The following is a 26,426-nucleotide window of genomic DNA, read 5'->3' as shown; positions in this document are numbered from 1 at the left end:
CGAGAAAACAGTAATAAATATTCACTTTAGAAACTGAGAGCTCCTTCCTGATAAAATATCTTCTTAAAACTTCTTAAAATTTCACTGATTTTTTCCTTGAATATGCTACAATCCAAAAAAGCAAGACTTAGAGGGACAAGTGTCGTATTGCCACACGAGATTGAGCAATAACAGTAAGGGCAAGTGGGTGTGATATGTTCAGCCGATCAGGCAGACAGAAATGGATAATGTTCAAATGTTTCAGTAGTTTGATTTGGAACATGTTAAAGATAATGTTTTCCTTGTGATTGGAAAACTGAGTAGTTGACGAAACACATTTGCACCAAAATACATGAGCAGACTGGTAAAATTCTGCATTTTCACCATAATGCATGAATCACCCTGATCCATGGCAACATTAGCTCTGCAGTCCTGAACACCACAACACACAAAGCCCTTCCATTCTACCCAGAGAAATTGTTTAATTTTCTAGCCTGGGTAATCTGGGAAGAGAGAGCAGAAAGAGCTTTCCAATCTTATTTTTATTTCTTTAACTTCCCTTCTATTTTCCTGCAGCCTATCAATCTGCTGAGGGTCCAGCCATTGGCACCGATCCACAAAGAGATTCAATTATTCTTCATGTCTTGATCAATGGGCTACTGGTTTGTCTGACCTTCGCTCATGTTACTTCAGAAATGGATTTGACGAGGTGCAGGAAGATTAAAACCCAACTGCCGATGCTGGGGATCTCAAATGAAAAGTGTCTGCTAACTTCATCACCGGTCATTCGTAGCTGATAGGATACCCTGGACATCAGATTGGTAGCAAATAGAGTTTATTGCTGTGAATGCTTGCTGTTGATTTCAGGTAATTGTTTGGAGATAAAAATGTTGCAGATCCTGTCACCCACTGGATCATACAAAGAGTGGGGTGGAAGACGTGGTCTGCCCTGTTTCGACGAATGCAATCAACCTGGCGTGCACAATCAAATAAGATCAAATAGAACAAGTTGTCTTACAACTTTAGGCTGTGTACGCCAGACACAAGCAGAAGATACCAAGAATGGAACGCTGAAGCATGTGGAATGGTGTATGAGCTTCTAGCCAGCACTCATGGTACAACAGCTGCACGCTGGCCATTGACTTATTTAGATGCTCTACAGCTATTTTGAGGAAGGCTGTCAAATTTCATCATGTATTTCGCACAATTAAGTTTGGAAGCCATGGCTCATGAAAAACTCTGTTCGGGACCCGCAGCTTTTCTTGGTCAGCTCCAAGCACCAGCTGAGTAGAGTGTGTTAGTGCACAGCTTACGACCCTTGAGCCAGACCTCCTGTCCTCACAGCTCATGTCAGAAGCTTCAGGATGAGCCTGAGCAAAAGTTCTGACCCAGGGGTCGAAAGCTGCACTGTAGCAGACTTTACTCTGCTGGCTGCTTTGAGCTTTGAGGGGCAAAGTTACACTTGATTCTATTTGAATTTAATTCTTTTGAACAATTACCCAATGTTTGACTACACTAAATTCTTGTCCAAATATCCGTTGGCCTGTGAAAAAAGAATGATAATAATTACAATGGATTTTTATACCACTGTAGAATATCAAAATGCTGAATATAAAATGAATAATCTGGAGGATTTAGTTTAGTTTAGTTTAGTTTAATTTAGAGATACAGCGCGGAAACAGGCACTTTGGCCCATCGGGTCTGCGCCGACCAGCGATCCCCGCACATTAACACAAGCCTACACATACTAAGGATAATATTTACATTTACCAAGCCAATAACCTACAAACCTGTACGTCTTTGGAGTGTGGGAGGAAACCAAAGATCTCGGAGAAAACCCACGCAAGTCATGGGGAGAACGTACAAACCCCATACAGACAGCACCCGTAGTCAGGATTGAACCTGGGTCTCCAGCACTGCATTCCCTGTAAGGTAGCAACTCTATCGCTGTGCAACAATAACTGCCCTGATGTCTTCACACTGATGTGAGATGTGAGATCAGTGGGAAGATGTAAACAACAACAAGCTGTTTATTTTACCAGTTTGTTTGCTTTAGACAGTGCCTTTGATGAAAAATGTTGACAAGAGGAATTACCCACCTTTTGCATGGGAAACATACAAGGCAGAGGAACCTAGACAGGGGAAATGGATGGGTGAGAGCACAGCAGATGGCAGGTCATGAAGAAAACATAAGGTTGTCCGCTGTAGTAGAAAAATAAAATAATGGAGAATTTGTAAAATGGTGAGAGATTTATATTCATAAGTTCATAAGTGATATGAATAGAATTAGGCCATTCAGCCTATCAAGTCTACTGTGCCATTCAACCATGGCTGGTTTATCACTCCCTCTTAACCCCATTCTTCTGCCATCTCCCCGTAACCTCTGACATCTGTACTAATCAAGAGTTTATCTATCTCTGCCTTAAAAATATCTAATGACGGCCTCCACAGCCTTCTGTGGCAAAGAATTCCAAATTTATTAAAGGTACTGGTGTTCAGAGATAGACAAATCTGCTGGAGCAACTCAACGGATCAGGCAGCATCTCTGGAGAAAAGGGATAGGTGACATTTCAGGTCAGGACCCTTCTTCAGACTGAAAGTAAGGGGTAGGGTTACTCATTAGCAATCAGTACAAGAACACCTCAATGCTGCATGCTCAGCCCCCCTGCTCACTCACTCTATACTCATGACTGTATAGCCAGACACAGTGCAAACTCCATCTTCAAGTTCGCCGAGGACACCACCATTGTGGGATGAATTACAGATGGTGATGAGTCAAGAGTATAGAAGTGAGATCGACCAAATGGTTCCTGCACAATTGCCTGGCTCTCAAAATCAGTACAACCAATGAACTAATTGTGGACTTAGGAAGAGGAAGGATGAGGACCCACAATCCTGTTTATATCAATGGGACAAAAACTTCAGATTGCTGGGCGTGCATATTTCTGAAGATCTTTCCTGGACCCAGCACACTGATGTAATTATAAATAACGTACATCAACGCCTCTACTTCCTAAGAAGATTACGGAGATTGGGTATGTCAGAAGATTCTCTTGAACTTCTGCAGATGTACAGTGGAGAACATTTGGCTGGTTGCATCGTGGCCTGGTTCAGCATCTTGAACCCCCAGGTGCGAAAAAGACTGCAAAAAGTTGTGAACACTGCCCAGTCCATCACCGGCTCTGACCTCCCCACCATCGAAGGGATTTATCGGAGTCGCTGCCTCAAAAAGGCAGCCAGCATCATCAAAGACCCACACCACCCTGGTCACACACTTATTTCACCCCTGCCATCGGGAAGAAGGTACAGGAGCCTGAAAACGGTAACGTCGAGGTTCAGTAACAGCTACTTCCCTACATCCATCAGGCTATTAAACACGCCATCCACAAATAAACTCTGAACTACAATAAACTATTATTATTATTATTATTATTATTGAAACATATAAGATTGTTAAGGGTTTGGACCCGCTAGAGGCAGGAAACATGTTCCCGATGTTGGGGGAGTCCAGAACCAGGGGCCACAGTTTAAGAATAAGGAGTAAACCATATAGAACGGAGACGAGGAAACACTGTTTCTCACAGAAAATGGTGAGCCTGTGGAATTCTCTGCCTCAGAGGGTGGTGGAGGCAGGTTATCTGGATGCTTTCAAGGTAGAGCTAGATAGGGCTCTTAAAAATCACAGAGTCAGGGGATATGGGGAGAAGGCAGGAATGGGGTACTGATTGGGGATGATCAGCCATGACCACATTGAATGGCGGTGCTGGCTCAAAGGGCCGAATGGCCTACTCCTGCATCTATTGTCTATTGATTATTATTATTATTATTATTATTATTATTATTATTATTATTATTATTATTTACTACTATTGTTTGTTTTTTGTGTGTACGTATGTATTATTATTATTATTATTATTTCACTACTATTGAATATATGTATATTTTGTGTGTACGTATGTGTGCGTGTGTGAGCACTTGTGAGTATTTGTATATATATATATATACACTCACACTGAACTTTGTTTTCTCTCCCGTTTATTATATTGGTTACAGTGTACTATGTTTACATATGCTGTAAGTAAGAATGTAATTATTCTATTAGGGACACATGACAATAAAACACTCTTGACACTTGACACTTGACTCTTGGCTCAGGTGGGAGGGTGAGAATCTAGAAGCAAGGAAAGACCAGGGGCAACAATTGACCTCAAGCAGGGTGGTGCCCTGGCAGGCACATTGTTGACTAAGTAAGGTATGATCTCGAGAGGGATACAATCTGATAACTGTGGTATTAGTTAAACAACTCGGGTGGAGTAAAGGGACAGTTGGGGGGGGGGGGGGGGGAAGGGAGTGTAGATAGAAGTTATTTAAAATTGTAGTAGATGCAGTAGATGAGGCTGGAGGAGGTACATGTGAACCTTTGCCTCATGGGAAAGGACTTTCAGGATCCCTGGGTGGATTCAAGCGAGGAGGTAGAGGGACAGGTGTAGCATCTCCCATGATTACAAGGGAAAGTACCTGGGGAGGCAGTGGTTTGGGTGGGAAGAGATGAGTTAACCAGGGAGTTGCAGAGGGAACAGTTTCAGTGGAAGGTGGAAAGGGATGGAAATGGGAAGATGCAATTAGTGGTGGGATTCTGTTGGAGGTGATGGAAATATCGGAAGATAATGTGTTGGATGTGGAAGCTAGTGAGGTGAAAGGTGAGGATCGAGAAAACTCCATCCTTGTTGTGCCTGGGGAGGTGGAACAGCACTATGGGACATAGAGAAGACATGTGTGAAGGCTTCATTCATGACAGAAGGAGGGAACCCATGATCCCTGAAGAATAAGGACATCTTGGATGTCCTAGTATGGAACACCTCATCTCGGGAGTAGATACGGCAGAGATGGTGGAATTGAGAGTAGGGAATAGCATCTTTGCAAGAGGCAGGGTGGGAAGAGTGTAGTCCAGATAACTGCGGGAGTCGGTAGGCTTGTCATAGACATCTGTCGATAGTTTGTCTCCAGCGATAGAGACAGAGAGATCAAGAAAGTGGAGAGAGGTGCCTGAGATAATCCAGGATGGAAGTTAGTGGTGAAGTTAGTAAAGTCCATGTGTTCTGCACGGGTGCAAGAGGTAGCACCGATGCAGTTGTCAATGCAGCGGAGAAATAGTTGGGGGATAGAGGTATTGTATGCATGGAATAATGACTGTTCGACGTACCTGACAAAAAGGCAGGTATAGCTCTGGCCCATGTGAGTGCCCATGGCTACACCTTTGATTTAGAAAACGTGGGAGGAGCCAAATGAGAAGTGTTGAGGGTGAGGAGGACATATTCCATAGGGGAGTGTCAGTAGAGGGATATTGGTTGGGTCTTCGTTCGAGAAGAAATGAAGGGGCTTAAGGCCCACCTGGTGGGGGATGGGGGCGTAGAGGGGCTGAACGTCCATGGTAAAGAGGAGTGAATGATGCCTGGAAATTGGATCAACAGCACCACATGCCAAAGAGCACCTCATATTTCTCTTGGGTAGCTTACAACCTGCCTGATCCGCAGTTACTCCTGCACTTTGTGTCTCCCTCTCTGGTCTGGTCTCCTGTCCTATGGGAGGACACACCTGCAAAAGTGGGAAATTCTGGGAAGGTTCACTAAAATGCTTCCTGGGATGGAGGCATTATCTTTGAGGAGTGATTGAGCAATCTGGACCATTTATTCTTTTGAACTAAGAAGTTTGAAAGGCAATTTCATTGACACTTACAAATTTCATATTGGGCTTGATAGGATGGGCGTGGAGCTGATTTTCTCCGGGCTGGGATGCCAAAAACAGAGGTTATGATCTCAGAGATTGGATGAAATGTATTTATTTAAAGGGTAGTGAATCTTTGGAAATCTCTCCCCAAGGATGCTATAAATGGTTTGTCACTGAATCTAACCAAAGGGGGATGTGATATATATTTATTTATTTTTGGCTGAGGGTGGGGATCATGCAAAAGGGATGCAGTACAGGAAAGTGGTGCCACCGCAACAAATCAGCTGTGATGTTTTTGGATGATGGAACATCCGTGAGATGGTCTTTGATATCTCTATCTTAACATCTCTACCTTTCTTCTTGAATACCAGTACAAAGATAAACCTCATTTTAACATAATCAACTAAAGCACAGCCTTGAAGATGATGCTTTATTTTCAAAAATATTAAATACCGATCTTATAGTATTAAGCGGCTTTGATCTGCAGCATTCTGTGTGTGACAAGTTTGTTATTAACTTCAATACACCACAGATTAGAAAAACATATCGTTTGTAAGCTGTAGTGGAAGTGAGTGAAGTTGCGAGGGAAGGGTTGAAAAATGAAAACAGAGGTTAGGAAAAAGAAGACAAGATGGTCTGCTATTAAATGATCAAAGAACAATTCCAAAATATTCTACAGGAATGTAAGGAAGAGCAATTCAACCAGAGATAGGGTCACTAGAGGCAATGACAACAATTTTAAAGATACAAATAGGAGCTAATTGAAACACCAATACAAATTGAGCGAATTTAAAATCTTGGTACAGTCAGAATTTACAGTTTGAGGATTTGCAATGTTGCTATTCAATAGAAATAACAAAAATAAAGTAGAAAAGGAATAGTCCCTGTCAGAGATGGACATCACTCCTGTCAACTAGACCATGAGTTTTGTGCTGGCTTGGATGATTTAATATTCAGACTCTCCCCCTCAGATTGCCAGAACGCTAAAGTTATTCCTCTATTCAAAAAAAGCAGATGGTCAGGTTTCAACAGTTTCATTAAATTCTTTGAAGTAGTAACAGAAAGAAATGACAAGAGCGTGTCAAGCATTAATACGGCAATAAAATAAATTGAACCTAGAAGGGAATGGAATCACCAAGCAGAGAAGTAATGCCTTCTTTTACTATTGGGAGAGGATGCTGAAATTACTTGATTCTTTCTGCTGGTAAATTTCAAGCAGTTTGCCAGGGCTCTCTCCAGCTGCCTCCCTCCCGGGCTCTGAGGTCCCCGCTGTCGATAGGCTTGAAAGCACATCTCAGCAGATTAAGAAAAAAAAATTCCCACTGTTATATGATTCTTGAACCGACCTCTCATGTTTTGGCGATAAATTCCCGATGTCCCAATCCACCTCGATGGGGCTTGCAAACTTTTATTGATTAGCACTTTCTCTATGCCTGCAACATAAGAAGGAACTGCAGATGCTGGTTTAAACTGAAGTTAGACACAAAAGACTGGAGTAACTCAGCAGAACAGGTAGCATCTCTGGAGAGAAGGAATGGGTGACATTTCGGGTCGAGACCCTGGTCTGAAGAAAGGTCTCGACCCGAAACGTCACCCATTCTTTCTTTCCAGAGATGCTGTCTATCCCACTGCGTAACCCCAGCTTTTTGTGTCTACACCATATTATGCATTCTATTTCCTTTCTCTCTTTGCACTACCTGTTGGACTCATGTATGGTAACACAGTTTTTCACTGCATCTCAGTAAGAATCAAAAATGTTTCATTGTCATAAGTGCGGACAATGGAACAATGAAATTCTTACTTGCACCGACTTAACGGGCCTGCAAATGCAATAACAGAGATAATATATAAAAGTTTCAAATACACTAAATTAATAACTGCAATACTAGATAAACATCATAGTGCAAAAATAAAAGTCCATAGTTCAACCAAAGACAGCCTACAGAAGATCATAGTTATTGCATGTTCAGTTATTGCATCAAGATGGTGTTATTGCATGTTCAATAGCCTGATAGTTGATGCAAAGGAGCCGTTCTTGAACCTGCTGGTCATGGTATTCAGGCTCCTGTACCTTCTTCTTACCACCGTACGATTGGCAGCCCCGCCAACAGTCTATCTGTTTTTTCATCTTTTTTTAATTTTTTAATGTGTGCTAAAAGTTTGTGTAAATGTTCTCCAGTTTGTTTTATGTGGGGGTTGGGGGTGGAGATCGGGGGGAAATATTTTTTTCAGTTTCTTACCTTGCCGGAGATGCGATTATTTTCTGGATCGTATCTCCGGTTGCTCTGCAGCCTACCAACGATGGAGCAGGAGGCCTCCTCGGACTGACCTTGAGCCCTACCGTGGGGCATGGACTTAACATCAGAGCCGATCACAGGCAAGGGATGTCCAACAGCGGCTTGCGGACTTTACTCCTGAGCTCGCAGTCTCAAGAGAGGCCGTGGATGTCTGGAGCTCCAACGACGCAGAGGTTCGACCAGTCCCAGTCCGAACGGGAGAGCTGACACCCCTCGATGCAGGAGCTGATCGCCCCGATGCGGACGGACCAACCGCCGGCTAAGGGAATCAAGATCGTCCCGTCAACGGAGGGCTTGAGGTCCCCGACCGCGGGAGAACAATGAAGGCAAGAGATTTGAACTATTTTTCGCATTCCATCACAGTGAGGAATGTGGAGGAGTCACTGTGGTGGATGTTTATGTTAAAATGTGTTTTGTGTGTTCTGTTGCTTTTTATTTGTTTAACTGACTTGGCAAATGAAATTCCTCGTATGTTGCAAAACATACTTGGCTAATAAAGTATTAATGTGATGTGATTGTGATAGCAGCAGCAAAAGGATTTCATGGCCAATGTGCTGTAGGACTTTGATAATATTAGCTGCCTTTTTCAGCAAGTACCTCTTATAAATCCTTTTGATGGTGCACGTGGCAATAATAAACAAATACCAAGAATCTGCAAAACAATTCACAAGAAGTATTTTTCAAACTACTATCAAATAAATCTTAAGAGCTGTAATTCATGTCGGCCCAGTTTCAATCACTGAACAGCATGACTGATGTTCCACAGTGTCTATGTCAGCACTGGTAGTTTCTGGGACCAACTGTTAAATGTGCAACAGGACAGGCGATGCTGAGAAGTCAGAATGGACAGAACTGTGGGAGACAACAACTAGATTGGGAGCAGCACGTAAGAGGCTGTGGGAGACAACAACTAGATTGGGAGCAGCATGTAAGTTTTTCCATGGACCACATGTGCTTCCAAAACTGATGGCTCATGACTCAGACTTACAAATACGTTCTCAGGATTGATCTATCTCGGGAGGGTTTCCACATGAGGACTGTAGTGTTAAATGTGCACATTATAGATCAACTATCAAAGAGGAGATGGAAGAAATGAGGGACAGTAGTCAGGTTTGCTACCACACAATGCCAATAATTTAATTCTGATCCTGATTTTGGGAGATGCCCATGAATAATTTTGTACTTTCTCTTTTGGACTGTATGAGCTTTCCTTTAGGTTATCTGGTTTCCTCAACATGCCAAAGATATGGTGATAGATTAATTTGCTACTGTAAGTTGCACCTTGTGGATGTGTGAATCGGGAGTTGATGCGTGTGTGAGAAAGAATAGGTTACAGAGAAGCAAGGGGGACAGGGTGATGGGTTTACTCTGACAGCTAGCATGGAGTCAATAGCCTGATTAGCCTTCTTCTACGATATTGGGAAATATGAAAAGAACATGAAATGTGCCAGTGAAACATAGAAGATTGACAAAACCGAGAATGCGTTCAGGTTTATGGAGGGGAAGAAGGAAAGACGAGATGCCAGCCAGAAAAGCTAAAGAATAGTAATCAGAGGTGACAAGGCCACAAATGAAACTTTTAGCAGCTGACAGACAGAAGCAGGGTCAAAGATGAGCAAAAGAACACTTCAGCAGAACACTACTGAACAATATATTTTCTTGATGACGGAGACAAGATCAAATGCTTTGTAATATCTTGTCCATAGTGGCTTGAAATGATTTGGAGATGATTTCACATCAAACAATACTTTTGGATATGCAGACAAGTCTTTATGAGTATTCTCCATCATGTAGTGTTGGCTTACCTGATCTCCACTCATCTAAACATGCACGAGCTTGGATAACTTCAAGAGTCAAGGGTTAAGAGTATTTAATTGTCATATGAACCGGGACTGGAACATTGCAATTCTTACTTGTTACAGCTTGGCAGGCACATTAACTCAGCAACACAACAAATAAATATACAATAAACAATAATACAATAAATTATTACATATACACGATAACCAGACCAAGGTCCACAGAATAACCTGTCACAAAGTCCATTGTTGTTTGGTGCTGAAGTAAGATAGTGGATAGGGAATTTCAGTGTGGTTTAAGAGCCTGCGGTTGATGAGAAGAAGCTGTTCTTTAACCTGAATACAACCATTCTCAGGCTCGTCTACCTTCTTCCCAAAGATAGCAGAGAGCCGAGAGCATAGCCAAGATGGTGTAGGTCTTTGATGATATTAGCTGCCTTCTTGAGGAAATATCTTCTTGCATGCCTCTTGTTCCTTGGGCATTCAAGTTGCCAAACTGAGCTGTGATGCGACCAGTCATATGCTCTCAATGTTATACCTGTCCAAGTTTGATAGACTATTTCCCAATGGGTGGCACAGTGGTGCAGCTGGTAGAGCTGGTGCCTTACAGCACCAGAGACCTGGGTTCAATCCTGACCTTGGTTGATGCCTGGGTGGAGTTTACATGTTCTCCCCGTGACCTGATGGTTTCCCTAAGATACTCCAATCTCTTTCCACGTCCCAAAAGTGTGTGGTTTGTAGGCTAATTGGGCTCTGTAAATTGTCACTAGTGTGTGGGGAACAGGTGAGAAGGTGGGTTAACATAGCACTAGTGTGAACGGGAGATCTATGGTCAGTGTGAACTCAGTGGATTGAAGGGCCTGTTTCCATGTAGTATATTTTTTAATGCTGAAACTCTTCTGATTTCTGAGGAAGTAGAGGCATTGGATAAGCTTTCCTTGTGATTGAAACAATGTGCTGAAGACAGATTCATGGATCCTCAGCTTTCCCTTCCTAAAGTCAACAATCATCTCCTTAATCTTGCTAATATTGAGTAAGGATGTGTAGGAAGGAACTGCAGATGCTGGTTTAAACCAAAAATAGACATAAAATGCTGGAGTAACTCAGCGGGGCAGGCAGCATCTCTGGAGAGAAGGAATGGGTGATGTTTTGGGAGCATTGAGTCTGAAGAAGGATCTCAACCCGAAATGTCACCCATTCCATTTTCCCCTCTGATATACTTTCATAAGAACTCCATGATGTTCCACTTTCTTTGGCTCTTCTATGTGTAGCCTGACGACATGAGAATAATTCACAATGAATCTCCTCACATTATCATTGCTGTCCAAACCTAATGCAAATTCGATACTGCATGTACTGTTTGGCTTACAACCTTAGGGTAGTTCAAGTGAGTTTATTGTCATGTGTCCCTGTATAGGACAATGAAATTCTTGCTTTGCTTAAGCACACAGAAAACAGTAGGCATTTACTACAAAACAGATAAATGTGTCCATATACCATGATATAAATATATACACACATGAATAAATAAACTGGTAAAGTGCAAATAACAGAAAGTGGTTATTAATCAGAGTTTTGCCCAAGCCAGGTTTAATAGCCTGATGGCTGTGGGGAAGTAGCCATTCCTGAACCTGGTTGTTGCAGTCTTCAGGCTCCTGTACCTTCTACCTTCTGAGGAAGTAGAGGCATTGGATAAGCTTTCCTTGTGATTGAAACAATGTGCTGAAGACAGATTCATGGATCCTCAGCTTTCCCTTCCTAAAGTCAACAATCATCTTGCTGTTGCACCCGCTGAGTTTCTCCAGCATTTTTGTGTACCATCAGGACGATAAATTGGCGAAAGGATGTTAAAACCAGAGAGTCAGAGGGATGGGAGCTGGAGGAGTAGATGAAAAATGAGCAAGAGTGATAGAAAGGTAAAGGTTAGAACCAAAAAGTTTCAAAGGAAGGACAGGCAGATGAGGTGAAGGAATATTGTGAAGCTGGCGAGATGATGTTTACCAGCATGTGGCACCTCTAGAAATCCAAGTAAACAACATGGGTCTCGACTTGAAGCATCACTCATTCCTTCTCTCCAGAGATGCTGCCTGTCCTGCTGAGTTACTCCAACATTTTGTTTCTATCCCCTGACTCTCCTTTGCCTAGCCTCCTTGTTACTTCCTCAAAAGATTCCAACAGATTTATCAGGCGCGATTGCCCCTTAGCAAAACCATGCTGACTTTGGCCTATTTTATCATGCGCTTCCAAGTACCCTGAAACCCAATCGTTGATAATACTCTAAAATGTTACCAGCCACAGAGGTTAGTCTTTCAGAACCCTGGGTTGTAGTCCATCCAATGCAGGTGCCTTATCCATTATCAAACTTTTCAGCTTCCCAAGCACCTTCTCCTTAGTAGTGGTGACTGCATTCACTCTGCCCCCTAACTCTCTTGAATTTCTGGCACGTTGCTGGTGTCTTCCATTGTGAAGACTGATGCAAAAAACCGATTCAATTCATCCACAATTTCCTTGTTCCCCATTACTACTTCTCCAGCAACATTTTTCAGAGGTCCATTATCCACTCTTGCCTCTCTTTTACTCACTAATTATCAGGAAAAACATTTGTTTAAGAAGGAACTGCAGATGCTGGAAAATCAAAGGTACACAAAAATGCTGGAGAAACTCAGTGGGTGCAGCAGCATCTATGGAGCGAAGGAAATAGGCAACGTTTCGGCTCAAAACGTTGCCTATTTCCTTCGCTCCATAGATGCTGCTGCACCCGCTGAGTTTCTCCAGCATTTTTGTGTACCATCAGGAAAAGCATGTTTGGTATTCTCTTTTTTATTATTGGCTAACTTACCATATTTCATCTTTTCTCCCTTTATTGCTTCTTCAGATGCCTTCTGTTGTTTTTTAAAAGTTTCCTAATCCTCTAGCTTCCCGGAAGGGGAGAGGAGAGGGGGGGAGAGGGGGGGAGGAGAGGGGGGGGGGAGAGGGGGGGAGAGGAGGGGGGGGGAGGAGGGGGGAGGGGAGGGAGAGAGGGGAGGGGGAGGGAGGGGGGGGGGGAGGGGGGAAAGGGGGAGGGGGGGAGGGGGGGGGGAGGAGGAGGAGGGGGTTTCCGGAGGGATGGTGGGGGATAGGAGAGGGGGGGAGGAGAGGGGGAGGAGAGGAGAGGGGAGAGGAGGGGATGGAGAGGAGAGGGGAGAGGGAGGGGAGAGGGGGATGGAGGAGAGGGGGAGAGGGAGGGAGAGAGGAGAGGAGAGCGAGAGGGATAGGGAGAGGGAGGGGGAGAGAGAGAGAGAGGGGGGGAGAGAGAGGGGGAGAGGGGGGAGAGAGGGAGGGGGGAGAGGAGGCGGGGGGGAGGGGGGAGGGGGAGAGGGGGAGAGGAGAGGGGGAGAGAAGGTGAGAGAGGGAGAGATAGAGAGAGAGAGGGAGTGAGAGAGGAGAGGGGGAGAGAGAGGTGAGAGGGAGAGATAGAGAGAGAGAGTGTGAGAGGAGAGGGGGAGAGAGGGTGAGAGGGAGAGATGAAGAGAGAGAGAGAGTGAGAGAGGGGAGGGGGAGAGGAGGGGAGAGGGGGGGGGGAGAGGAGATGGGGGAGAGGAGAGGGGGAGAGGAGAAGAGGGGGGAGAGGAGAGGGGGAGGGAGTGGAGAGATGAAGGGGGGGAGGGGAGGAGAGGGGAGGGGGAGAGGGGGGGAGAGGAGAGAGGGGAAGAGAGAGAGAGGGTGAGCGAGAGAGGGGGGGAGAGGGAGGGGAGGGGGGGGGAGAGGGGAGGGGGAGAGAGGGGGGGGGGGGAGAGAGGGAGAGGAGGAGAGGGGGAGGGGAGAGGAGGGAGAGGGGGGAGAGAGGAGAGGGAGGGAGGAGGGGGGAGAGGAGATGAAGGTGGAGGGGGGTGGGAGAGGAGAGGGAGGGGGGGAGGGAGGGGGGGGGGGGGAGAGAGTGCATTTTTTACTTCAACCCAAACCCAAACAACCATTTGCAGGCAGTGCTTTTTTACCTCTAACCATATTTTCATTTTCAAACCAAATTAAGGGTACTCACAGTGCTGTAGACATTTGTCAGTGTCATTCAAAGCTCTGATTGAGGCACACCACTTGCAGAGACTGATTGAAGCACACCACTTGCAGAGACTGATTGAGGCACACCACTTCCTGGTTTTATAGTCCTCCCCCCTGCCGCCAGCAGGGGCAGCAGAGAGAATGGGGAATTTTGTAAAATCATTAATATCTCTGTCATAGTTCATCGACGGGAAAAATCCTCGGCACACGTGCGGCGGAGGGGGGCTCTGAGCGAGGTGACCAAAAATGACGGCCGTAGGTGGCGGCGTTCTCTCGGAAATCGCAGCACAGATCGCCAAAACCAGTCAAGAACAGAGTTTTAGTAATATAGAAGATAGTCACTGCTTCAGAAGGGGCATTATGTAGGCATTCTACCAAATCCCTTTCTTGTGTTCCAGTGCCAACCTGGTTTTCCAAGTCTACTTACTTCTTAAAATCCCCCATGACCACTGTAGCATTGTCTTTCAGTTTCCTGATGTCATTTGTGCCCTGTATGCTGAGTAATATTCAGAGGCCTGTATATAACTCCCATCAGGGTTTTTTTTTATCCTTGTAGTTTCTTAACTCTACCCACAAGGATTCTATATCTTCTGATTCTAGTCAAGGCATGTTGGGGTATGGAAACCAAATGGTGCTGAGTAGAAGATCAAACATGTTCTTACTGCATGGCGGAGTAGACTTGGGATGCAGATGACAACTCCTACTCATATTTCCTGCACTTGTTCACGGTATAATCAACTCCTGAGAACTCATTGTACTGTATTTAAAGATATACACTTGTTTTCAGCCAAGCTAGAATGTCTTCAACCATATTGTTGAGCTAAATGCTTGGCCATTATGAAGAACTGCACACATGATAAATACCAATGTTTTCAAAGTGCCACCAAAAATTGTACCTAGTGTTATGTTACTGCTCATTAAGAGGATCTTGTCTAATTTGTGACTGCATGCATCTCTTCCAATAATAGAGAGAGGTGCACAAGCAACTATTCCTTCTTCAAAGGTTTTGACCTTTCACTGTTGAAGTGGTCTCAAAATCATCATAGTTAGTCTGCCTGACGCTATCCATAGAATATATGCTATTAAAGTGCATTTTTTATGGTCCTCAATCATCTCATGCATGTGGAGAGTACTCTCTCTGATTGCTTATTAGATTTACTGCCTTGCTGCTGGGACTGTCTCTATTTGCAATCATTACGTTTCGTCTGGGTTTGCATGCTGATGTTGTGCATCCTATCTTCTCTCAGACCAGACAACAAATCATCCTAAATAGATAAAGTGGTGCTGAATGGTTGCCCTGACAACAATAGCAGGATTTTCCTTAAAACTGCTTTTTGCCCCCACGTGCCATAGTTTAATGAAGACAACCTCAGTGTTACTGCAAACATAAATATTGCATGTACATTTATATCCTGTCTTTACTGAAAATGGTTCAATGTCATTTTCATTGCTGCAGTGATTTTACACGATCTATCAAAACTGAGATCCTGTGCATTGAAAGATTTTGCCTGAACGTTTTTATACTCATGCAAATGTTGATTCTTCAGCACCAGGCAGTAAAAAACATCCCAAAGTTACAGCATTGCACCAACATTTTCAACCCTACTGTTCTGCTGCTGATTTTTCAAACTTTTGATTGCAAGTACCAAGTTTATCATTCTCAAAGACCTCAGATCGTGCTGATTTTAAATGACTCCATAGCGTAATAACAGCTCTACTGAATACAAAATCACTTGTCATACGAGGTACGAGCAAGTTGCTTAATGTTGAGTAGGAGATCCAACCCTGTTGCTACCTAAGTTACCATTCCTGAATAATATTGATATCAGCAACATTATTTTCACTTGCTGTTTCCACAATGTGTTTTGAAAATATTTCCATTCACTCCACATGGATGCTGAGCAACTCCCATGTTTTATCACAGTTGGATTTTATATGGTGTCCATAGATATAGCTTCAAACTCACCTGATGATACGGCTACAGTTTTCTTCAGGATCGTTTCATTTCATACAGTCTGCTCATCAACGGTGTTAAATTTGGTTGCTGGTGAAATCAGACTTTGGTGTGAAGGAGATGAAGATTGGCGGTTGTTACAACCAAGTGACATTAATGTTATCGATGACTTCTGCGACATATTTGAGTGCATGACCACTCTTAATCATCCATTCAGTCTCCAAGCTTTTCTCTGACTTTGAATCATGGCTTTAAGACCTGACCCTCTTCTTTTCCCAGCTTCCAGATTCTCAGCTCCCTGACTAAGGAAGCCAATCCGAACCTAACCGTAGCCAGGGATTAGACGGAAATGTGTCCCTTCGATGAAAGTGGCACAAATTGGCATCAATCACAGGTCTGCCAAACATATCACCATCTTTGACTCCATCCTCTCTCAGTTTAAACAGAAGTGTGGCGAACTTACTAGGAGAGGTTCCTTTAAGCGATAAGATGATTCCTTTGTTAGTAACTCCCATTGGTCAGATAATGACACAAAATAAATTGGCTTTGTACAAATAGAAGTTCATGGTAAAACTGATGAACCATGACTATTGCTTTTATTCATGTTTTGCCTGTGTTGAATGGTGCTGTAATGATAAGGAACTTCCAAGCATGAATTGATGAATGAAAGCAAACAACTTAGAAGCTTTGAGCATTCAGAGTTTAGTTTAGTTTTGTTTAGTTTATTTTAGTTTAGTTTAGTTTAGAGATACAGCATGGAAACAGGCCCTTTGGCCCACCAGGTCTGCGCCGACCAGCGATCCCTGCACATTAACACGAAACTACACCCACTAGGGACAATTTTTACATTTACCAAGCCAATTAACCCACAAACCTGTCCGTCTTTGGAATGTGGGAGGAAACCGAAGATCTCGGAGAAAACCCACACAGGTCACGGGGAGAACGTAAAACTCCGTACAGACAGCACCCGAACCCGGGTCTCCGGTGCTGCATTCGCTGTAAGGCAGCAACTCTACTGCTGCACCACCGTGACACCGAGTTCTAACTACCTTCACACATGCACTGACAATAACACACATACATTCAAAAATATATTGAAGATAGGCACAAATTGCTGGAATAACTCAGCGGGACAGGCAGCATCTCTGGATAGAAAGAATGGGTGACGTTTCGGGTCAAGAACCTTCTTCAGACTGAGAGTCAGTATTCAAAGATATTTTGTTTTGTTCTGCTATTAATAGATACAATAATCTCCATCACTTTTGCTTTGCCCAGATGGTCATTTAACTGAAGATTGCAGTCATGTCTTCATATCCGTCTGCAGTTTGACCTCATTTCACAGGAAATTCCGTTACTATGACAGACACAATAAGCTCACTGTCAAACTGAACTCATGCCTGATCTACAAGGAAGTAGGGTGAGCTCACTTCCAGGCAATGGATTGCTTATATACAGATTTAGAGAATGCTTTTTCAGAAAAGGAGCTCCAATTTACCATCGTGTACAAAACAAATCAAAGCACAAGATTGCTTTATATTTGCATTTAACAATGAGAAAGCAATCATTGTTAGGGGAAGAATTCAATTTAAATTTGACAGCGACTTTCATTTACATGTTTAAAATGCACATTTGATGAGACACAATAGGGAACAATGCTTAGATAATTCTCAATCCAGGAGGCAAGGGAATATATTCACAAATCTGGAGGACTGCTTTTGTTTCAGCGTGTTCACTATTCATGAAAATTGATAGGTTTTAAGAGAATAGGAATGTGTTCTTAGGCATGTAAAACATGAATTGTAAAAATAGTATTCTCGTTGTGTGTATGTGGATTTGAGGAAGGGCACCCTATGAGTGCAGAGAATTTATGTGTTATTTTGAAAAATCAGGTTTGTGTTTCAGTTTCATTTATTTCATGATGTCCTTTGAGATACTGGTCATTTTGGATATTGATATTCCATTATGATTTATTGTTACAAGGAATGAGAGAAAATTTGATTAGGAGCTTCAAGCTAAGCCATGCAGCATTTGATGCTGCTACTTTCAGAGATTTTCATAAGAAAGTGATAATCTCATCTACAGCAACAGTGCTTTAATGGGAAGAGGTTACTTCCTGCTGAGGCATTTCATATCAAGAAGGGTTGAAAATAACGTGGAAATGTTGGCTGCATGAATACTTATCACTGCATTAAAATATGGAAAAAAGATCTCTGTATAATGCAAAACATAATATGGGAGAACATCGTATTAAAGCTGTGAAAAGTTGAAAATCTCTGATGTTGTTCTCGTTATTATTGTAGATTGGTACTATTGAAAACTCCATGAAAGGATGCTCTAATATCAACAGGCATCTGTTATAGGTTGATGATGACGAATTCCATATTAATATTACATTGATGTTCTCTTGACTCCCTTGCTGAATTGCCTGCTACTTCCTTGTAATGTTCCCCTCTTGGCATCCTGCAAAGAGCCAAATCATTGCTGCCTCCTACGTGCAGAAGCTCCAACTGCTACATTCCTTCCTTGCTGACTCACAAAGCCAGCGTGTCCACTGAGGATTCTTTCTTATCCTCATCTTCTTCAACTCATCACACTTGTTGGTGATGCTATAGACAGGAGTCTTGTCAATCAGCTTTCACTGCATCCTTACCCATCTCCTTCCAGTTCACTTGAAACAAGACCCTTACATACCATTTTATTTTTATGGGTGATATCATACAGGCTTTAATATAAACTTGTCTGAAAACCTATCCCCCAATATGACACATCCATGCTTGATTAAACATTATATTATGTTCCCTTCTCTGACAAGCTTGTTGGCTAATACTTCTCATCATCAAATCAGACCTCCATCTGCCCCTCCATCCCTCAGGTTTAGTTTAGTTTAGAGATACTGCGCCAAAACAGGCCCTTCGGCCCACAGTGTCCGCGCCAACCAGAAATCCCCACACACTAACACTATCCTACATACACTAGGAACAATTTAACATTTATACCAAGCCAATTAGCCTACAAAACAGTATGTCTTTGGAGTGTGTGAGGGAACCAGAGCTTTCCGGAGAAAACCCACGCAGTCACGGGGAGAATGTACAAACTCCGTACAAACAGCACCTGTATCAGGGTCTAACCCGGGTCTCTGATGCTGTAAGGCAACAACTCTACCGCTGCGCTGCCATGCCGCCCTTTACGGTGCTGTACTTTACCTCTTTGGGAATCTCACCTTCTACAGGCACCCTTCATTGATATATTGCTGCCCACTCACTAAAATCATTTCATTGTTTTCTTTGGTCATCCACTGATCAACTTCACATCCTCTGATTTCAACCTTTGTCTCTAAACATTTCCCACTTGTTTCCAAGTTAATTGCCATCTATTCCTCTTTTGACCTCTCACCTCACATTAACCTGGGTTTAAGTTTAGTTTATTGTCATGTGTTCCGAGGTACAGCTACTTCACAAATTAGATTACTGGCCATCCCCATAAAGTCACAATGCTTGGTCCATTTCAAATTCTGGACCATGGGAAGAGCAATGTTCTGTTGAGAAGGCAATCGGGTGTGATCCTGACAACAGCAAAGCCTTTAACCTTGCCCTGGGCTTTCTGGTAATTATAGACTAATGCTCTAAACACAGCTGCAATGAATCAAGAGAAGGATTATATGATCATTCAAAGAAAGGGTCAGAGATATTGTGCAGAGTAAAAAGGCCCATATGTTTGCTACGCAGCTTGGTGTTTAAACTACAATAAACCCCTGTGGCGCAGTTTAGTTTAATTTAGAGATACAGAGTGGAAAGATGCTCTTTGGCCCACCGCGTCTACACTGACCAGTCGGCCCGGCTCCTGCCCAGTTGATTGTTGAGTATGATATCGGGACCTGCCCCGCACAACTCCAGACAGCTCCGCGGTCAGAAGTGGGACCGGCCCCGCGAGGCCGTTTGCCGCAAGCCACCACGTTTGGTCATGCTAGACGCATGCTGGTGGGACAGGCCCTTTACTGAACCACAATGACACACTTGAGGTCTCAGAGGACTGCTGCTTCCAATTATGGGGATCATAATGTCCATGATGAGATCCACAGGTGAATGCGGGGTTTCAAAGGGTGGAAGGTACTTGCCTTTGCAAGTCCACGTGAACAATTGACTACTGCTCAGAACAGTGTGGTCTGCTGTCTCTACAGTTACTCCAAAGCAATAGTTCATGGGAAAGAACATCATTTGATATCAGGTTGAATATGGAATCAACTCACATCTATTGAATTCACTGCAAGAAAGTCCCTTTCTCAGTTGCATAGCAGTGATGTAAATAGAGCTGCACAATCACATTAATAAAGTGCAGTGATTTTCTTCTTATTCTTTCAGTTCAGTGCTTTAATATTCTGCTTAGCGCTACCACACAGAACGGTGATTGGTTGCAGCTCCCTTGCTCCACTGCACCTCAAAATATACGTTCTGGCTGCACACACCTGTCCTGAACCTGGAGCGGCCTCCTCCCTTTCCTACTGTGATGGGTATCTAGGGAGGAATTGCAAATGCTGGTTTACCCAAAATGCTGGAGTAATTCAGCGGGACAGGCAGCATCTGTAGAGGGAAGGAATGCATGATGTTTTGGGTCGAGACCCTTCTTCAGACTGAGAGAAAGGGCTGAGAAACTTCCACAGATGAGCCATGCTCACTGAGACGGCCAGAATTCACCCAAAGCTCTTCACCTCAGCACCAAGCAGTCAGATTGCACATGCTCTCTGCCCAACACCAGGCTGCCCATGCACATTGCCTCAAAATCTACTACAAACTCTGCCACGCAATGATAGGTTAGTGGTGTAGGAAGGAACTGCAGATGCTGGTTTAAACCGAAGATAGACACAAAATGCTGGAGTAACTCAGCGGGACAGGCAACATCTCTGGAGAGAAGGAAAGGATGACATTTCTGGACGTGACCCAACCGGTCTGAAGAAGGGTCTCCTGCCGAAACGTCACCCATTCCTTCTCTCCAGATATGCTGCCTGTCCTGCTGGGTTACTCCAGCATTTTGTGTCTATCGTGATAAGTTAGTTGTTTAATTTATGTGGTGGCACCAATGGACGACTAAGTCCTCAAGTAGCTTACCAGAATAGCAGCACTATCAATAGCACATCTCTATTTATTATGCTACAGTATATTGACCCCTTTTAGTGCTGATTCCATTAGCACTCTCATTCATGACAATGCCTCCTGAGAGCTATGTATTTCTCATAATGTGATTCTTTCATCAGCTAGGTAGCTGGCTGTAGGTGAATATGTCCAGTTAGACACGTTCAGGTTTAGATTTATTATGGTCACGGGTACTGAGGTACAGTAAAAAAAAAGCTTTGTTTTATATGATTCCAATCAACTCAGACAATATAGTGCATGAATACAATCCAGTACAAAAAGTCGAATGAAGAGAAAGATAGAGTTGAGAATACATTTGTTAGCATTGTAGTGTAACAGTTCCAGCGAAAAAGCCCAGAGCCCGCAGAGGTAGGTTGGATGATTGGAGACACTTGGACTGTGTGTGTTGAGAAATCATGGTATGATATAATGAGTTTAAAACAACTCACGATTTTTTTAAATTAGAATTGATTATAGACTTTAGGAGAGCTCCCCCTCTCCTCACCCCACTCACCATCAACAACACCACAGTCACATCTGTGGACTCTTTTAAGTTCCTGGGAACCATCATCCGCAAGGACCTTAAATGTGGGGCCACCATCGACTCCACAGTCAAAAAGGCACAACAGAGGATGTAGTTCCTGCAGCACTTGAGGAAGCACAATCTGCCACAGGCAATGATGGTCCAATTCTATACGGCCATCGTAGAGTCTGTCCTCACCTTCTCCATCATGGTCTGGTTTGGCTCAGCCACCAAGCACGACATCGGAGGCTGCAGCGAATCGTTCGATCAGCTGAGAAGGTTACTGGCTGTAACCTTCCCTCCATTGACGAACTGTACACTGCAAGGGCCAGTAAGCGAGTGGGCAAGATCATCTGAGACCCCTCTCACCCTGGCCATAAACTCTTTGAATCACTTCCCTCTGGAAGACGACTCCAGATTGTCAATGCTGCCACAGCCAGACATAAAAACAGTTTTTTTCAACGAGTAGTTGCTCTACTCAATAACCAAAAATCTGTAGCCTCCTTTTGCTCTGGTATTTAATTTAATTCATATGTTTAATCAATAATGTTTTATTATTAATGTTTAATGTTTTATGTGTTGTTCCTAACTGTCACTGTATGTCATGTTGTCACTTGCAGGCGGAGCTCCAAGGTAAATTCTTTGTATGCAAATACTTGGCCAATAAACTTATTCATTCATTCATTCTTGATCAGGACTGTACCCTACCTTCGGAAGGAATAATTCAGGTCTGAAAACAGAGGGGAAGAAGCTGTTTCTGAGTCTGGTGGTGTGTACTTTCAATCTTCGGTATCCTTTGCACAGTGGAAGAGAGGAGAAGAAGGAATGACCAGGGTTGGAAATTTCAATTCAGTATCTCGGCTGCTCTTCCATGGCATAGTGAAGTGTAGATGGAGTTAATGATGGGGACTCTGCTCTATATGATGGATTGGGCTACATTCTCTACTTTCTGTCATTCCTTGCAATGTTCAGAGATGGCAGAGATGTTCCCAAACCAAGCGGTGATGCAACCCAACAGAATGTTTTCTAGAGTACATCTTTCGAAGTTTGTAAAAGTAATTGAGAAATGCCAAATTTCTCCAATCTCTTTAGAAAGCCAAGGCATCGGTGTGCTTTCTTGGCTATTGCTTCTAAGTGATTGATCCATGACAATCATTGGTAATATTGACTCAAAGGAACTGGAAGCTTTCGGACATTTCCACTTCAGCACCATTGAAGGATGTGACCCACCACACAATGGTGAATAACTAGCTCTTTCATCTTGATCGCATTAAGAGAGAAGTTGTTGTCCTGACACTATGTTACTAAGCTCTCTATGTTATTCCAATATCCTGTCTCAACTTTGTTTGTGATCAGTGAAGCATAGCACAAACATGTGGCTGTAGTTAGAGCAGAATTTCGCAGCACAATCATGAGTATATAGTGAGTACTAGACTAAGTGGGACCCGTTGGGTCCCAGCTTCACACGGGAGGGCTGGTCCCCCAAAACAATATTCCTCCTCTCCACCAATTCCAAGATTGCTGGCCAGTATGTGTGTGTGTGGGGTGGGGGGGGGGCTTTCTGGAATGCTAGTATGGGTGTTGTGGGCTGGACTGGTTTCCACAGGGCTAGTATGGACATTGTGGGCCGAATGGATTCCTGGGCTGACAGCTCAGTCACTCAAGCCTGGTGTGCTGGCATCTCACTCACTCATAGCTGGTGGGCTGGCAGTTGACTCACGGCTATTCCTTGAAATGCCACTTCGAGCCGGGTGCAAGGCCACCAAACTCGAGTGCAGTTCCCTGCAACTTCAAGCAGGGTGCAAGGCCACCAAACTAACCACATTTGCCTTTCCAAACTAACCACATTTGCCTTTCCAAACCAACTGCATTTGCCTTTCCAAACCAACCACATTTGCCTTTTCAAGTCAACCACATTTGCCTTTCCAAACCAACCACATTTGCCTTTTCAAACCAAGCACATTTTCTTTTCAAACCAACCACATTTTCATTTTCAAACTTCATTTTCAAACCACATTAAGGGCACTCACAGGTCAGTAAAACCACACTCACAGTTTAGTAGACATGTGTTCAGTGTTCAGTTGATTCACTGCTCAGACAGAGAGCTGTGACCTCTCGCTCCCCCATCTTGCAGCAACTGAGGCACGTCCACACCTCCGGATTTAATAGTCCCTCCCCCTCCCACTGGAACGGGCGTGGCCTTCATGGCGTGATTGACAGGAGAGAGAATCTCAACATTTTTTAAACATTAATAAGTCTTTTATATTTTATCGATGTGAAACATCAATTGGCCCTGACAGCTGACGGGGACTCTGAGTAAGATGGCCAAAAATCCCAGCTGTAAGAGGTAGAGTTTTTTCTAAAATCAATATACAGTGCAAACAGGAAGTGGTCAAGTTTAAACTTTTAATTATATAGAATGTAGAGGATTGAGGATGTATCCCTGAAGAGCATTGGTGTTGAGAATTGTTGTGGAGGATGTGTTGTCACCTACCCTCACTAATTTTTTTAGAGCATGGAAACAGGCCCATCGGCCCATCGAGTCCACACCGATCAACAATCCCCACACATTAACTCTATCCTAGGTTTAAGAAAGAACTGCAGATGCTGGTAAAATTGAACGTAGCCAAAAAGGCTGGAGATACTCAGCGGGTGAGGCAGCATCTATGGAGCAAAGGAATAGGCAACATTTCAAGTCAAGACCCTTCTTAATAATTTACATTTATACCAAACCCATGAACCTACAAACCTGTACGTTTTTGGAGAGTGGTAGGGAACCAGAGATCTCGGAGAAATACCATGTGGTCATGGGGAGAATGTGCAAACTCCATACAGACACACCCATAGTCTGGATCGAATCTGGGTCTCGGGCGCTGTAAGGCAGCAACTCTACCGCTGCGCCTCCATGCCACCGTGATTGTGGTCTATGGGTCAGAAAGTCAAGAATCCAGTGGCAGAGAAAGGGTACCAAGTCCTAAATCCAGAAGTTGGGAGTTTATAACATCTGTGAATTTTGGATGGGTTGGGAGTCACTAATTAGAATTGGCAATCTCGCACAATACATTTCCTTTGCACAATTAAGATGAACTTAACATTTGCCCAGACATGATGATTCACCTGGCCATTTTATAAACCGTGGTTAAAAAAGATGACTATTGTTCAAAAACTAAGTTGTTCACCACGGACTTGTAGGGCCGAGATGGCCTGTTTCCGTGCTGTAATTGTCATGTGGTTATATGGTTATATGATCACTCACTTGAACAGATAACATAAAAGTCACTTGATAAAAGCAATTCTTGAGCTATAGCTATGACCAACAAGACCAGTGCAACTTCCTCATCTTCAACTGCAACAATTACTGAACACCTATATATTTCTAAGTCAACAAACATGTGGCTTCGGGAGACTTTGGATTGCAAAGACAGATAGCAGATGACATCCACTGCATAATCAATATTACTGGCTGCAAACCATAGTTTTAAGAGTCTTCCCCACTTCCAAACATACAAGGGGCACGGTGGCGCAGCGGTTAAGTCAGGGCGGAAAACCCGGGGGGGGGGGGGCCAGAGGGGACATGTCCCCCCCATGTTTTGAGAGGTGGGGGACATCCCCCCCAAGTTTTTGTAATCCTGATTTTAAAATCTCCGCTTTTAGCGCTGGATTGAGCCTCCGAAGTCTCGCGCATGTATGTGAGTGTGCGCATGCGCGCATGGCCGCCAAAAAATTGTGTCCCCCATCCCCTCCATGTTTTGATAGCGAGTTCCGCTCTTGGGTTCAGTTGCTGCCTTACAGTGCCAGGGTTCGATCCTGTCTAACGGTGCTGTCAGTACAAAGTTTGTATGCTCTTCCCGTCACCACGTGGGTTTTCCCCGAGTGCTCCAATTTCCTCCCACACTCCAAAGATTTACAGGTTTGTAGGTTAATTGGCTTTGATAAAGATTGTAGTGTAGTCCCTAGTGAGTATGATTGGGCTAGTGTTTGGGGATCGCTGGTCGGCGCAGACTCGGTGGGCCAATGGACCTGCTTCTGCACTGTATCTCTAGATTAAACTAAACTAAACTGCAATGGGACCTTTGATCTACTTTGGTCTGACCAGCAAGCACCCATTACAGATCCCATTCTATTCTCTTTGCATTCCCGTCAATTTCCCTCAAATGCGACCATCCGCTGAGACACTTGGGGTAATTGATACGGGCCAATTAAACTATCAACACATGTATTTTTGGAAGTGGGGAAAGAACTAGAGATTGCGAGAAAATCCATACAGTCACAGGGAAATGTACCAACTATATCAAGTCAAGTCAAGTCAAGTCAAGTTTATTTGTCACATACACATACGAGATGTGCAGTGAAATGAAAGTGGCAATGCTCGCGGACTTTTGTGCAAAAGACAAGCAACAAAACAACCAAACAAATTATAAACACAATCATAACACACATATTCTTTTACATATGCAGACAGCACTAGAGGTCAGGATTGAACCTGCATCTTTAAAGTTATGAGGCAACATCACTATAACCATGTACTGTAAGGTCTTTGTCACATCTATTATCACAGCTCTAGCATCTTTTAAATGATATTGCAGTTTATGTTTGTAATGACAACAGTATTAACTAGGAGGTGCCGGAAACAGACAACTTAATTTCCTATGGGAAACACAGAAGAATTTTGAGAAGGACTATCAGTGAATTTTTAGCATTAACAATAGTGACTACAAGGAAGTCAGCCTGGTCTAATGGAGTGAGTAGTAGAATGGGTATTTTTGTATGGCTGAATGCTCAGGTGTAGTTGGTTTATGTCAAATGCATGTAGAAAGTAGAAAGATTGGTCATTGGATTCCCATTTGACAGAGGTCTACTGGTGCAACTTCAAGCAACCCTGACATTAATAACAACATCCCAGGCACTACAGCAGGTGAGGACTGGGGTCTCAGTGTCCCATCACCCTCCTTGTCTTTCTTTATTCCTCACAAAACGTCACGACAG

The sequence above is a fragment of the Leucoraja erinacea genome, chromosome 6, assembly GCF_028641065.1.
Source record: "Leucoraja erinacea ecotype New England chromosome 6, Leri_hhj_1, whole genome shotgun sequence".
NCBI classification, from domain to species: Eukaryota; Metazoa; Chordata; class Chondrichthyes; order Rajiformes; family Rajidae; genus Leucoraja; species Leucoraja erinaceus.
The sequence above is the reverse complement of the archived record's forward strand: the minus strand, read 5'-3'. Positions refer to the sequence as shown.